The sequence below is a fragment of the Empidonax traillii genome, unplaced genomic scaffold, assembly GCF_003031625.1.
Source record: "Empidonax traillii isolate 1590-97213 ecotype Southwest subspecies unplaced genomic scaffold, ASM303162v1 scaffold730:size536693, whole genome shotgun sequence".
Classification (NCBI taxonomy): domain Eukaryota; kingdom Metazoa; phylum Chordata; class Aves; order Passeriformes; family Tyrannidae; genus Empidonax; species Empidonax traillii.
This window is the reverse complement of record NW_020955923.1, coordinates 301,282-310,484: the sequence shown is the minus strand read 5'-3', so window position 1 is coordinate 310,484 and position 9,203 is coordinate 301,282. Positions and strand designations below refer to the sequence as shown.

General features: G+C 41.0%; 1 long non-coding RNA gene across 1 annotated transcript in view; it reads right to left on the bottom strand.

Annotated features, from left to right (window-relative positions):
* Positions 1-8,842, bottom strand: part of LOC114066057 — a 10,499-nt gene extending 1,657 nt beyond the window's left edge. Inside the window, exons 1-2 of the long non-coding RNA XR_003573106.1 lie at positions 8,811-8,842; positions 503-711 (exon numbers count right to left, since the gene is read on the bottom strand). This is a non-coding gene — a long non-coding RNA (uncharacterized LOC114066057). The remainder of the gene's footprint in view (positions 1-502; positions 712-8,810) is intronic.
* Positions 8,843-9,203: the final 361 nt, after the last annotated feature.

Below are 9,203 nucleotides of genomic sequence, written 5' to 3'. Positions count from 1 at the left end.
GCTTATCCCTGTGCCTCTGTTGCACACCTAAAAAACAAACTACATAAAGTTTAAAAACAAGATTGGGGCAGGCAGAGCCCTTGCTGCTGGCTTTTTAGGTGCTGTTGAAATAGAGCCAATAGAGCAGCACAAGGGATCTCCAAGAAGCCAAAGTGTTATTAATTACTATTATATTTATGTGCTAATGCTGGTAATCTTAAGTAACTGTTTGTGAGAATGTTTCAGCCTGGCTGAATCCAGAAGTATTGTGTAGATGCAGTAACTGTCAAGAATATGAGCTGTGGAACAACAAAAGCCACCTGCGTTGCTCGTGAAGGTCTGGAACCAAAGTACCGGAAAGACGGGGTTACGTGCCAAGAAAAGAAAAATCCATTCTGTATGTTCTACATATGGACCGAGGCATGAGGCCCATAAAGATGAAAAGCTGCCGCTAATTTTAGTGGGATGTTTCTATGACTAATGGGCCGTGTCAGTTATAGGTCCTCTGGATATGCCACAGTACCTGTTCAGAACTGAAGGAGAGTTGTTTGATTCCCAGATGGACACCCTGGAACACTGACATTCCCGTGAGCCATCATGTACCTTTAAAATGATGCTGTAGCAATGGTGATGAAAATAAAACACAGCCAGATCCTACACTTTCATGGCTGGAGGCAGCAATCAGTGAATCGTCATTTTGCCAGGGCTGACTTCATTTGCTCTTTGGCAAATCTGTGCAGCAAATCTGAAATCCAGGTACTATTATTTTCAGTCAAAATTCCAGCAACTGACATCTTTTGCTACTTTTCAAGTAGCCCCTAGTGACTCGGCAATGCTAAAGGACTTTGCCATATTTGCAGGAGCACAGCCACTAAAAATAGTCAAGCATGTGCCTACAAGATGGCTTAGTCTGCACAGGGTTATAAAACATACACTGGACATGTGATTTGCTTTGCTGTCGTATTTTCTGAGTTGTGAGCAGCAAGCTGCCAAAATAGAATTTGTTTGGTGATTTCTTCAGAACTGTAACCTTAAAACTGGTTTTTCTGTTCTTAATTTATGTCAGGGGTCTCAACAGCAATTTAGTTTGAAGCCTCAGAGTGAGGGAAAGCCAGCTACTGATGTCTGCAGGCTGGTTGAATGTATGCTGGCAGAGGGCTGGAGTCAGAAGCTGCGCTGGTAACTGCTTCAAAGAAGTGGCTACTCAATCTTTAGATGGTCTGAGCCTTTTCTTTCAGCAGGTGACATAAAAAGAGAAGCAGAAGTCTAGAAATGCAGATGTTGTACCTGAGAGTTACATGCCAATTTGGTATAAACAAACAACAATCTACATACTACTGCAGTGATTGAAAAAGCCACAAAAACATTTTTACCTTCAGATAAATAGTTAATTTCTTTTCAGGTTTATATTTGAAAACGTGGGAAGGGACTCAAACACTTTCAAATTTTGAAATTTAAAGAAAACCTTTAGTTTGAAAGAATGTCACTGTTAAGAAATTATGTTCTTTCTTTTTCTTTCTTTCTTTCTTCCTTCCTTTCTTCCTTTCTTCCCTTTCTTCCCTTTTTTCCTTTCTTTGTTTTCTTTGTACCCCTCACTCTGGTTATGATGGTATGTAATGATGGTTTTTTAAAATATCAAAGTAACACCAGAAGGGAAAATACCCAAAGATTTCCTAGCAAAAAAATGCCATCACAAGAGATGCTGTCTAATGTCGCAGATTCACTCATATGCTTCTAAAAACTGAGGTGTCGCTCCAAGCAGTGTTAAGCCTTGAAATCTTCTAACTCTTCTCCAGTCTTTATCATCTGAAAGAGAAACCATTTGTACCCCCAGTGGCTGTTTCCAGATCCACAAAAGGTCATAAAAAGCACTGTGATAAAGTGGTCCTTGTGATTCCAGGCATTAATATGTGGTCTCTTATATATAAGAAACTAGCAAGAAACATCAGAATTTATTTCTAATGTTGTTTCTCAAATTTTACCATATGAATCATTTTTGACAGGAGTTTGTTACAAATAGCACTACCACAAATATTTACCATCAAGAATTTCAACCCAAACATCAATGTGAGAGTCCTAGGAACAAAAAAAAAAAAGAAATGAAACCCAAACAAAATCAAGAAACCGAAATAAAATCAAGAAATCCAAATCCTGTATGTGAAATAGGATTAATATATTAGGACTGAACTTGATTTTTTTGCTACTTGCAGGAGTTCCCGATGAAGCCCCTGACCCTTCTCCACAGCAGCTCTGGCAGTGCCACCTGGTGCTGGTTGCATCATGGTCACCACCACTGGGGCAGGAATTGCCCTCAGAAACAGCACAATTAGTACTTGACTGACATAAATTCTTGTGTACCTTGTAAGTTAAGAAAGATTACCAAAAAGATAGTTGATGAACTAACCTACATTGTTGAGCATCTAGAGTTTTCTTTTTTATGGCTTTGTGTGCATCAGTTAACTTTTGCTCTGTGTTTTCATTCCAGTTCTTTTCTTCCCTTTCACCTCATTAAACTTCCTAACAGCCCAGAAGTTTCGCAAAATGGCTCTTCCACATCAAAATCAGAACCCTTGTCCTTTCTGCAAGCATGTCAGCACACCAGAGTGTATTCTATCTGCATTCTTTGTGGCTGTGGTTTTGGAAAAAAAAATAAGTAGAAAGAAGTAATTTTAAAGATCATCTAGTTCCAATGTCCCTGTGGCAGAGGGAATTTCATCAAATCCCACAGACCTATAGGGATCCAGTTGGAGCAGCAGATCCCCCCCCAAGTTTACAGTCGACAGCTTTAGCTCCAAAAGAAGATCCCTGCTCAGCCAGGCCAGTACTCCACCCCATTTGCTTCCCTTCTGACATTTTGTAATTGCCTGCTCCTGTGCACTTAGAAGGTGGTGCTTAAAAAGTATTCAGCACTGTCAGATCCCAACACCTGCAAAAGCATTTTCACAGGGCTCCTAACTCACTAGTTCCCTGAGTATCCCTTGCTCTTCTGATATCCAGGGCTGAAGTTTTGCTGGCACTTTTCCTCCTGTCAACAAGATTTTAAACTCAATTGCTTCACTGTCACTGTGGCCAAGATGGTCACCAATCACCAATTCACACATAAGACCCTCTCTGTTAACAAGCAACAAATCCAGTTGGGCATCTTTCCTAGTCCCTTCCAACCCAAATCATTTTATGATTCTATGATTGTTGGACTTTTTTTTAAAATGAAACAAAACAAAACAACAAAACCCCCTAATTTCCTAGTTTGCATTTCTTAGCTGGTGAGGAATGAATCTCCCCTCATTTACTGTTTAGTGTGTAAACACCTAGATCTGAGGAAGTCATTCTGTGTCTACTTTATAGCCAATGGAGTTGAAATAGGTGCAGTTCCTAAGGGAACAATCCCATCCATTTTTATATTTACTGGTGCCCTAGAAATACCAATTCCCACCCATCAGGCACAAAGGGAGTGCAGGGTGACCAGCCTTGATGCAAACCTTCAGGCCACAGGTCTGACAGATGGAGCCTGGAGCCTGACAGATGCTGGTACCTCATACCACACCAAACTGTGCTGACATGGAGCTGTGAGAACCTGGGAACCTCTGCTTTAGTCTCTGCGTGCAAGACTTTGCTCTTGTTGCTGTTTTCTACTCTGTGAATTCTTTTTTACCAAACACATCATGGGCATAAATTGCAGTCAATTCTTTACTTTGAGGACAAACACAAGGAAACCTAAAGAGCTACTGCTAAAGTCCCAGAGGCAGCCTATAGCTACTGATTCAATTTCCATTGGCAGCATTTATATATGCAAGTGGTTACAGGGTACAGGTGGTTCAGACAACATCATTTTCAGCACGCTGGGAGAGGATAAGAATGATATCATGGCTATTACTTGTTTATATTTCTTATTTATTCCTATGCCTGACCTATGAGCTCTCTTCCTTCCTACCATACCCAATTTATGTGCATATAACATATTCATGGAAACCCAAAGTATATCATTTGCTGCCAGTCAGCCCACACTGAGTAAATACAAAAAAGAGACTACATTGCAGTGTGGGAAATGCGGTATCACAAATATGTGCAAAAGTAAGGGATCACCTCATAATTCATGTGTGAGGGAATGAATATGACATAGCTAAGAGTTTTCATTGTTAATTCTTTTTGCAAGCAGATTTTAATTGTTAACAGGCAGGAGCTGTGTCTATGTGTGGTCCCTCTCCCATCTTCCACTTTTGGTGGTTGGGGAAGGCCGAGTTTGAGCGGACCTTGATGCTCTCGAATCACCCCCACAAGCAGTTACAGAGATGGAGCTATTAAAGGAGCTGCAACTGCCTGCTCCCTTCCAGCTGCAGCCACAGACCTGATGCCTCTCAGAACAACATACCTGCCTCCCCAGAGCCGATAAATAATGTCTGATTAGACCAGAGCCCCTTCTCTGGGGTGCTATGGCAAATCTCTGGTCCCTCTTCTGTTAGCCAGGGAGTTGCCCACATTGTCTTTAGTGAAGAGGATTGGAATAGATGTTGCTGATTAAAAAATCTACTATGATTCTGCTTTAAGTGAGTTTTCTAATTAAACTTCAGCATTGTAATGTACTATAGGCATTATAATTGCAATTACAGATGTCTCTGACTTTCAGAAAAGATTTCCTTATGTTTTATAAAGTTGCATACTCAATGTGAAAAACAAACCCTTTACTAATTTTTTTTTGTGTGTGCATGGGGGGCAGAAATGTCCTTCGTTTTCAGCTTAAGATTTCCTTTTTTAGTTTGTTTTGCACTGAGTTGAAAACATTACAAGATTTTTTAAATTTTTTTTTTAGGAAGAGAGTAAAGAATTTAAAAGACGTTTTTTTCACCCACTCTGACAAGGCCTGTGGTGATGGCTGGGAATTTAAACAGTATTTTTTGACCAGTAGAAAAAGCTATAGTGAGTTTTTCTCTTCAGTGGCTACTTCTGATTTTTGAAGAGTTCAATTAGCGCTTACCTGGCCAATAAGCACAAGAATAGCTTTGAGAAAGCTGGCAAAGCAGTGGCTGTCACATTGAAATACACTTACGAACACACTCCTAGTTCTTGTATTTTTATTGTTTTCAGCAATGTGCCTGCTAAATTCTGTTATATTTTTGTAAATTATACTTAAAAAAAATTAGCAAAATACTTTTCTTTCTTAATGTCAAAAAGATATAGTAGTCAAAATATAATCTGATGTGATGTGACACTACGAATCTAGTCTTCTAGAAAATTGATTCCATCAAGCAGTAGTCCTGGGAATGGTTTCCACCCACCCCTCCATTTTCCAGTTTATGTAAGAGCCTTTTTTAGATTTAAATGGAGAAATTATCAAACACAACGATTCTTTTCCTCTTCCCTTCTTTACTCTCATCTTCTCATTTACTTTAAATGAAACTCTATGCATCATTGTGGGGGGAAAAAAAAAAAGAGAGAAGAAATGTAGAAGTAAATAAGATAATAAGATTCAGTCTCTCTGTTGTATACATCAGAGATTTTAATGGAAACTCAAAAAAACTTCCCCTTTTCAATTTTTTGTCATGTGAGTGGCGAATACATTAAAAGTCCTGAACAGCAGCAATCTGGCTGTAACCCACATGCTTTCTTTTGCAGCACGGAACTTTCCTGAATGAAAATAAGGAAACAAAGAAAAGCAGTTACAAGGAGAGATGACTGTTATCTGAAATGCAGATGCCTATGCGCAAGCTGACTGCCCACCTGGATAATTCTGACAGACATCCTCTGGGAAATCCAAAAATAGGATGTGAAAAATGCTCAGCGTGCACTGGGGTGACTCAGAAACAACCTTGTAGCAGGAGCTTGATGTTCCTAACATGAGACATGGGTTATAGAGGCATTACTGTTGAGAATCAGGTGAATACCTTTTCCTACCTTGGTAGGAAAGCCTCCATTTAGATAATATTTAGTCCATGATCTCTGTTTTTTTAGGCCCTAAAAGAAGACCCTGAGAGAGAACAACTGTCTCTTGAAAGGCTGCAGATGTGTAGTCACCAAAGATATAACTGCATTAAGCTGAGATTCTTCCTTTACTAAAGAGAAAAGAAGGGCAAAGGTGTGTGAAGGGAGAGTTTATACATTCTTCCTTTAGTTCACTGTGTTTATAAAAGAAAGGCAGAGCTTTGCAGAGTGTGAGTCTTGGAGATATTCTGAGAACAGTTATTTAATATGCTGATCCAAATGCCTGCAATTATGGCATATGCTACACATTTCAATTTCTTCAGCATTCAGAGACCACATAGATATCATCCACATGACTGAAAAACATAGCTGAGCAGAACCAGGACTGTTCCTTGACATAGTTCAGAGATGTTTTGAGAAGGCTAAAGTGCTGTCATTTTCTTCATGGCTGTAATGTACAGGTGGTTCAATCTCTATATATTTATGGGCAGAAAGCTCAGGAGGAGTATATTTAGATGTAAGTATTAAAATATGTCCTCTTCAATGTTACTGGAATAGACTTCCACATCAATTTGAATGTTTTGCCGTATATGTAAGAAATGATATGAGGCAATCTGTGTGAGCAACTTATGCCTCATGTTTAAAACCATCTATGGAAGTCCTAATTACATTGGCAATATTTATACTTCATATAATGCTTACTGGGATTATTAGACACTTATAAGGAAAATATGTGACAATGAGAAAATCAAAAATTTACAAGTTTAACTATGGCAGACCAAAATCTAGCTGCTTGATATTGTCTGTCCTGTTTGGCCTGAGTTTTGGTTGAGTCACATTGATATGTAGAGAAAGGAAAAAAAAAGAGAGGCAATTGCCATGAAGGCAGATCCCCTTACAGATACTAAGAAATAACTTGTATCAGCATATATTCTAGAGAAGTCTGGGTACCCCATTATCTGAAAAGCCACTTGTTTTAAACTAATTTAATTTATACAGTACTGAAACTGTGTGCAACAGAATCATAACAGCATGAATGGCACCATCATTGTCTGTGTTTCCTTTTCTTTTTTTCGCAGTCAGTGTCTGTGCAAAACTCTCTGTGCTCTACAGCCACCAAATAGTGCTGAGGCTCAAAATTTAGCAGGTGATAGTCAAGGACAGCAACCAAGGCGGTAGAAGGCTATTAGCTGTAACTGGGATTTTCCTTGCTCTGCAGGCAGGAAGCAGAGGAAGATGATAATCCAAGAGGAGACACGGCCCTTGCAGACAGCATCAGAGTTCAGCTCATCTGGCTGCTCCATTGAATTTTGGACCTCTACAGAGGTCCCCCGATGCTCAGTGGGGAGACTCTCATTTATTGGGTGTGATTCCCCTGCTCTGCTGAGTGTCTGCTGGAGAGTCAGCGCTACTGTGTTCTGAGGGTGCCTGTCCATCCTCATCCACGGCCCACAGCTGGTGTGGGGCAAGGAGACCTTGGTCTGTGCTGAGCAAGGTGCGGGTTCCTCCCTGGAGCTCCTTGGACACCCTTCTGTTCCCTGCCTGTCTCTGCCAGGACACGGCGCTCCCAGGCGCGGCGAGAGCTGCGCTGCAGCCCTTGGAGATGCTCAGCAGGGTAATAGGAAAAAGCTCGTCGTTCGAGCTCCCACAGGCAGTTTCCTTGTGCCGGTAGGCAGGAGGCGCCATTACACAGCCTGTGAGGGGGAAGGAGCGAGGAGGCGAGCGGGGCGAGGGACGCCCGCGATGCCGAGCTCCCACCGGGACCCCGGGGCCGTGTCCCGGGGCAGCACCCCCGGCAGCCGCGGCCCCTCCCGCGTTCACACGCTCCGGTCACCACCTCCAGCTCCAAGGAGCAGATGTTTCCCAGTTCCTGGCCGCGGAGGAGGCTACAGCCCGCAGCAGATCAGCCTCTCCCGGTGTCTTCAGGTGTGCCCCGGCCGTGGCACCCTCAGCCCTGAGACCCCGCTCCGCCCGCGGGGGCAACCTTGGCAGAAGCTTAAAACATACCAGCCTATTGATCATGAGCATGAGGAACGCAACTGGAAGTACAGCAAATGCTACCGAATGCATGCTTTTAGTATTTGAAGTCCTTTAGCGCAGGGGATAATTCTGATATTAGCACAGGTCCTACCCGCTGGCAAAACGCAACTGAATTTGGCACAGCTCAACTGAGGTGGGATTCCGTCCACTGCGCTCCAGGACTTCAGCTGCTCTTCTGCCTCCTGAAAAACTTGTGTCTGTTTCTGTAGGTAAATTAATTAACTGGGAAATAAGTATTTTTCTTCTCAAAATAATAACAACAGGAAAAAAAATACCATAAGACACTACCAGCACCACAACAACAAAACAAACAACCAGGAAAAATAAAATAAAACATAACACAAAATCTGTAGTGTTTTCATTAAAATGTCAAAACCTGCCATTTGATTAGAAAATTTTGAAAAATACATTTGAGGATTTTTTTTATTAATGTGGTCTTTATGTATCTGTCAGGGAGGGGAGGGGAAGGACAGATGAGAGGAGAAGAAAAAAAAGATGAAAGAAAATGAGGGGGAGGGAAGAAAAAAGAAAAAGTGCAGAGAAAACAGGAAAGAAAAATGAAAGAGGAGAGGAAAGAGAAAAAGACAAGAAAGAAAAACAGAAGAAAGCAAAAGAGAAGAGAAGAGAAGAGAAGAGAAGAGAAGAGAAGAGAAGAGAAGAGAAGAGAAGAGAAGAGAAGAGAAGAGAAGAGAAGAGAAGAGAAGAGAAGAGAAGAGAAGAGAAGAGAAGAGAAGAGAAGAGAAGAGAAAAAAAGCTCGCATTTCCTGCAAAACTTAGTTTAAAAGAGAAGTCATTTTCATCTGAAAATATTTCAGAAGCAGCAATAAAAAAGTAACTTTAGCAAGTAGTTAAACCACACAAATAAATTTACTCACCTGCGTGGCATGATTTCCTTGCTTGAGTAAAGTTTATGGACTGCTCGTGTGTCAGTAGGATGAAGTCCTGGTAAAGAATTGATTTATTTCAACGGAGCAATCCTAACACAAATTAGGTATAAGATCGGGATAGGTGTCTGGCTTCAGTGATTCCTGATTTACATCATTAGCCAGCGGAACTGAACTCTGACATTTCTCCTTAAACATGCTTAGTATTAAATGAAACCGACTTGTTTGACCTAGCATTTTTTGCTGCTCCACGGAAATAATATTAAACTCTGCCCTAACATGTATGTACATTAACCCTGATGATCCTAAAGGGAGGCTGAACTTGTGCATGTATCAGAGCGCAGAATTTATGCCTGTACTTATAATAACCAGAAATTTCAATTA